General features: G+C 38.7%; 1 protein-coding gene across 1 annotated transcript in view; it reads left to right on the top strand.

The window, feature by feature from the left end:
- The first annotated feature begins 219 nt into the window (after positions 1 to 219).
- The window catches only part of LOC124138005 (neuropeptide FF receptor 2-like), a 72,052-nt gene continuing 66,271 nt past the window's right edge, over positions 220 to 6,000 (top strand). Inside the window, exon 1 of the mRNA XM_046504512.2 lies at positions 220 to 365. The gene's annotated coding sequence lies outside the window, so the exon portion shown is untranslated. The remainder of the gene's footprint in view (positions 366 to 6,000) is intronic.

Here is a 6,000-nt window from a genome sequence, read left to right as displayed (position 1 = left end):
TCCCGCAGTGCTTTTTCATGTCATCCAAAATTGAAATATTCTGTTCAAACTACGAATCAAAATGTTATTTATCACATCAACAAGATTTTCCACCTTGTATGAGCAGCTTATATGATAATAATATATTCATAAGTGCTGGGAGTCTACACAGGGGAGATTGGTTAGGTGTGAAAGATGACGGCAGTACCAGCCAATGAGTAGGGCTCCACACTGAAGTCAAGTCCATTGATCGCGAGCGAGAAGAATGAAGCACGCATCTGCCTATGTTGTCGGTTTGTGTAGATGTTGTGCCGATCATCTCACTTCGACAGACGCAGCTAACGTGCTGTGGGATATAGGAGCTTTCTCAGAGGATACAGAACTCTGTAAGTGTTTCAGTCTTCTTGTTATTTCTTTTAACATTGGAACAATGGATTCAGCTCAGTTGTTTTTCCACTTCATCTTTTACAATACTTCTTTGTCATTAAGTTTCTAAAATGTTGGAAGAATGGATGTTTTAATTTGTGAGTCATAATTTTTATTTCTGTGTGACTTACAGATGCGTGTTGTACATGCAGGTGAAACACACACAAATAATGTTTGACGATTTCATGGCGCTGCTAACCTTAATGATGATTGGGTGCAGCTTGCGAATTTCTAGAAGTTTGCTTATATATTATGCATGTTTCCTTTGAATGAAAAAATGTTCAGCATACTTGTACAACAATCTGGTTATGCGTTTTTTTGTCAGTGACACCTTCTATTACATAACTACAATGTTTTTTGTCCTGACACCATCATCAATGGTTAGGAAGTACGTGTACATTGTTTTAAGCATTACGTTACACTATCATGAAGTCGTCATCCATGAAGATTTACATGCCAAATACGTCATTTCTGTATCGCCCTTCGATACTTACCATCAGTATGATGTTCAGCGCGTCCTTTTCCTCCGTAATGCCCTTGTGTGACAGTCTGACAAGAATTCAGGTGATATAAATTGTATCAGTTCTTGCCCCAAAATTGATCGGCTCCATCATAATTCTTAATGTCAGTGATGTGATGGAAATGTCTATCCTGTACGTTATCACAAGCGTCTGTTCATATGTGATTGCCATGGAACTTATTTTATTCCTGTTCGAAGGATTATTTGTTTCCTACTACATCATTTGTCCTGGTAATCAGTCATCAACAATGTTGATATGCTGCAAACGTTACTTACTAACTAGCTGACGTTAATTTCAACGAGGAAACGACTTACGTTGCAATTAGTTCAGGCTGAACGTACATGTCCGGATGAGTAAAATCTTCAAATCTTTTTGCATGATCGTCCATACGCTGAGACACGCATAGCTGTTTCTTGGATATATTTTATTTTATTTTACCATTTCATAAAGATGAATAAGTTTTGATGCATAGAATGCATGTTATGTAACTTGGCGTATTATAATCATATGTCACGCTAATACGTATCATATATGTCACTATATTCAATGGAACTTTGCCTGATCAATCACTCCTTTAATAACAATGGTAATAAGTTAAAAGAAACATCTCTACTCGTATCTACTCGTACCCAACGTTGCAACGTTGCAAATTCCACAATTTAAAGTTTGATGTCACTCTTCCCTCTTCTTCACACATCTTTTTGTGCAATGCTAATTTCACACTGTAGAACTTGGCACTCTTGTAAAAAAAAAGACTGTCATCGTTATGGCAATTGTAAACTTACAAATACGCTCTTTCCATGTGATTGTTCTCTGATAGTGGAGGTTGGTAGCCAAGTGGTTAAAGCGTACGCTCGTCATGACAATCTACTCCCTAACATGGGTACAAGTGTGAGGCCCATTTCTCATGTCCTACGTCGTGCTATTGCTGGAATATTTGCTTAAATCGGCGTAAAAGCCATGTCAATCACTCATTCTCTAAAGAGTCGTCGAAGATCCGCTGGCTGCGTGTTCAAATAACAGATTCACTGCGATTAAGATGTCACCTTCATCAGGTGGTTAATATACTACCCTACCGCGCATTGCTCACCTGGGTATATATATATATATATATATATATATATATATGCGCTTGTTTGTAGCATGGACAGATTATATAATCCTAGTTTATACAGAGTTTCTGAATATTAAGTGTAAAGAAGACAAGAAGGCATGGAAACTTGCATAATTACGATTTGAATATGCAATAAATATTGTCATTCTATAATCTAAGTGTTTCTTTTTGAGTGAGTAAAAAAGTAATAAAATGCTTTTATTTTATTTTTCTCTTAAACGTGTAAAGCAAAGATTATTTTACTAAACTTACTGCATTGAGTGAATTATTATTCTTCCATAACAGTCAAACAGCATGTGTTCATTACTCAAGTTTACTCTGCCTTCTGTATGGTTTCCAAGTCAATCTGAAAGTATCTTCCATATGCCATCACTGTGACAATTACATAATATATGAGTAATTGTTTCAGATGGTTCATTTCATAATGAACAACTTTTAAATAAATAATATTTAGTAGTTAAAATAGTATGCATAAAATAAAGAGAGGGGTGAAATGGAGTTATTATTGCACTTATGTAGCGACATGCGTGCACCTGTGTGTGTGTGTGTGTGTGTGTGTGTGTGTGTGTGTGTGTTGATTTTGTAGTGCTAGCCCACTGAGACACAATTTCGAAGCTCAACATTAATACCCCACTGGTCATAATGATTCCGAGCCGACCATAGCGTATTTTAGTATGACGCGACCGGGCATCGAAACCCGACCTTTAGCTCTCCGGGCAGACTCTCCATCCACTGGACCAGGCGGTCAATCTTTAGACAGACAGACAGGTAGATACATAGATAGATACATAGATAGATACATACATAGATAGATAATTAAACTGTGAGTTTATTCATTATATTAATCATTTTACTGGTGAGCGCTTTCAGCTCCAATGGGCGTCTTTAGGCTATGCATAACGATGAAGTAACAGTATATTTCATTGTTTCGTATGGTGAAGTAACAGCACAAAGTGGCAAGGATGGTTCAGTCACCTGAGGCGCCGCAATTCGCCGCTCCGAGCTACGTACCTTGGCCGTACCAGAATCCAATGATCGTGGGCTCGATTCGCCCTGAATATGATTCTAGCTTAATCAACACCTAGCCCGTGCTCATAGATTTTACCAATGAAGTACCAAGGGTCTATGACACTTCACCTCTGGCTTACCTCATATGAAGCTGACACGCGCTTATATAACGACAATCTCAACACACCATCAGCAGCTTTGTAAATGATTCCTTCATCCTGTGACATAAAACCAAAACCAAAACAAGTAATATGTCAAAATATATGTATTAGCGATATTCGCTATCACGACAAACCCGGTGGAAATTATCAAAGTGCTGTCATGGCATATCTGTCTTATCCAACCCTGATAAGGATTTTCATTTTGCGTGAGCTTTTCCCTGTGGACCTATATATTACTTCATCGTATGTTTTGCATTAGACGCATTGTTCGTTTCAGTCTTCAGGAGAGGAGACACTGTTCGTGCAATTTGTTCGAAGCCGATATACACAAACAAACTATTCTGGTATATGTGTAAACCCATCTCCTTGCCGCCTTACCATACCGAAGCACTCGAGACACGTGAGGGACCAGAGATCATACGATAGCACTGTTATCATCACAACAAAGGACTAACCTGACTCTGTTTCGCTAGTTACAAGAGATTATGAGGTCGAACTTGTCAGACTCATGCAAAATATTGATGTTTAAGTCACGCAACGAGCTGCATCTTTCACGTCACACGTCATTGCCAGATAAATCACAGGGATCATCTTATCTAGGGGTATCATATCTTGCAAATAAACGGTAAATTACCAAAAGGATGACTAAAAGCTTTTAATGCATTTTTGCTCATTAAAGGACGACACGAACACAATGTTTATAGAAAGCTGTTACAGGTTGTTGATTTCTTTTAAAAGGAGGAGATAGCCTGGGGTTTTATCCTACTTTAAAACACTCCGAGGGGATTCATCTTTCCCTTGTTGCGGTTGTTCCTGAAGCAGATCGATGGCACAGGATTTCAAATGTTCTCACAGCAGGTATCTCTCCCACTTTTTTGACAACGGGGAGATTCAGAAAAGAAATATATCGCTGCGTCATTTCCTGTTCCTCCTGGTTCGCACAGTCGGTCCTGATCGTGCTCCCGGTGGTCTGTCATCGACAGACAATTCGAAACAAGCGATCCCAGTTGGAATAATAGGCTACTTCGTGGACGCATTTACTCACAGTGGGTGGATGTGGTTTAAGTGGAATTTGGGCTATATTTGACGTCATGCGCTCAGGTTATTTTTTGACGTTTTGTTATTTATTAAAACCATCATGGGGTTCAGCTAGAACTTCTGTAAGTGCATTAACGTGCCCCCATAGACTCTTCACAACTATAAATTATTCAAGGAGTGTTACCACAGTTCCACAACAACGTATTGGGCTTGTAGTCTGTAATTCTGATCCAAATGTAGTTACTGTCTAGAGTCTATGACCACTTTTTTTTGTCAAACATAACAATAAAAAAGTCATGGCGTCCGACTGTGGTGCATGTGTTGTCCCGTTGTTATAGCGTAAAACTGCTAGACAGTTTTGAACATGCATGTACATGTATATGCCACACATTCTGTTAACCTTCACATTCCTGTAATATGGATCAAATGAATTGAATGTTACAGTTTCGTGAGCAAAAAGTATCTGTTATGATTGCCCTAGAAGTGTTTCTGTGTGAATTAATATGTGTACAACAGCTGCAGTTGGGTTTGTATTACGTTCATACACTCTTTACTCTTTTGAGGTTGAGCTAATTCGTTAGTTGCTTAGAAGCAGTAGGTAACTCCAACCGAGCTCGGATGCTTTTGCGAACATCTGGCATTACTTATATATACCTGGTGCTACTATTTCATGATGTGTATTGCATTCTTGCTGGCTTTGTGTATGATGTATACGAGTGCTTAAACTCTTCTTGTTTATGTCATAAAATATTTGTACTTATTATTCAAATTCCTTTTGGTAAGGACAAATAATTCCAAAATGAGAACTTTTTATCCTATCACTTGCGACCCAGGCATAATTTTGAGTCTTAGCTCTAGAATATACAGATGACGCAATAGGAATTGAGATATGAACCATCCTTCATCGGGAGAATTTCAGTATATTTTCAAAACGTGATGCATTCGATACCGTTTAGGTTGAGAAATACAGATTGTGCAAACCTAAGTGTTTTATGTGTTCAGGCGACGTTCACGTCGACGTGGGGCAGCGTTGTTGTTAACAAATAATTTTTATTAAATAGAGCGCAGTTTTCTTTGAGAAGCATTTAGATGTTGGAGTACTAAGTAAGAATAAGATATACGGATGAACAAATTCTTTATCACAATACGGAGCGACGTTTCCGTGTAGGTTCTAACACCGTTATCAAGCTAGTGATCTTATCCTTTCAAAGCGCACTCTGTTGTCCTTTTGTTGTTAACAAAGATCTTGTATAGATTATTTTATATACCTTTACTACTATGGTAGGGGGCACAGGTGGTCCAGTGGTCTTAGGCGCCGCAATTCGATGCACAGAGTTGCGTCCCTTAGGCACGCTGAAACCTATGATCGTGGATTTGCATCACAGATTATGTGTATGTTTGTCAGAAACATACACTTGTAAGTTGGTTTCACCAAAGAGATACACGTTTACAATGTGCACTTCGTGTTTTCCTCCAGCATCAAGCTGACACTGAAATTATGCCCCAAATTGGAATTAACCCAAACTCACTCCTTCACTTACTACTGTCATTGTTTTGGTCGGCATCTGGTGGTCAGGATCGCTGACTTGGTTGATGCATTATCATCGCATCCCATTTGGGTGGATCTACGCTCATGATGTCAATCACTGGATTGTCTGGGCCAGACTCGATTAGTTACATACCGCCGTCATATAGGTGGAATATTACAAACAAACATGGTTTTGGGACACAAGTTCGAAAAAGGTTAACCATA

The sequence above is a fragment of the Haliotis rufescens genome, unplaced genomic scaffold, assembly GCF_023055435.1.
Source record: "Haliotis rufescens isolate VD_foot unplaced genomic scaffold, xgHalRufe1.0.p SCAF_40, whole genome shotgun sequence".
In the NCBI taxonomy this organism is placed as follows: Eukaryota; Metazoa; Mollusca; class Gastropoda; order Lepetellida; family Haliotidae; genus Haliotis; species Haliotis rufescens.
The sequence above is the reverse complement of the archived record's forward strand: the minus strand, read 5'-3'. Positions and strand labels throughout refer to the sequence as shown.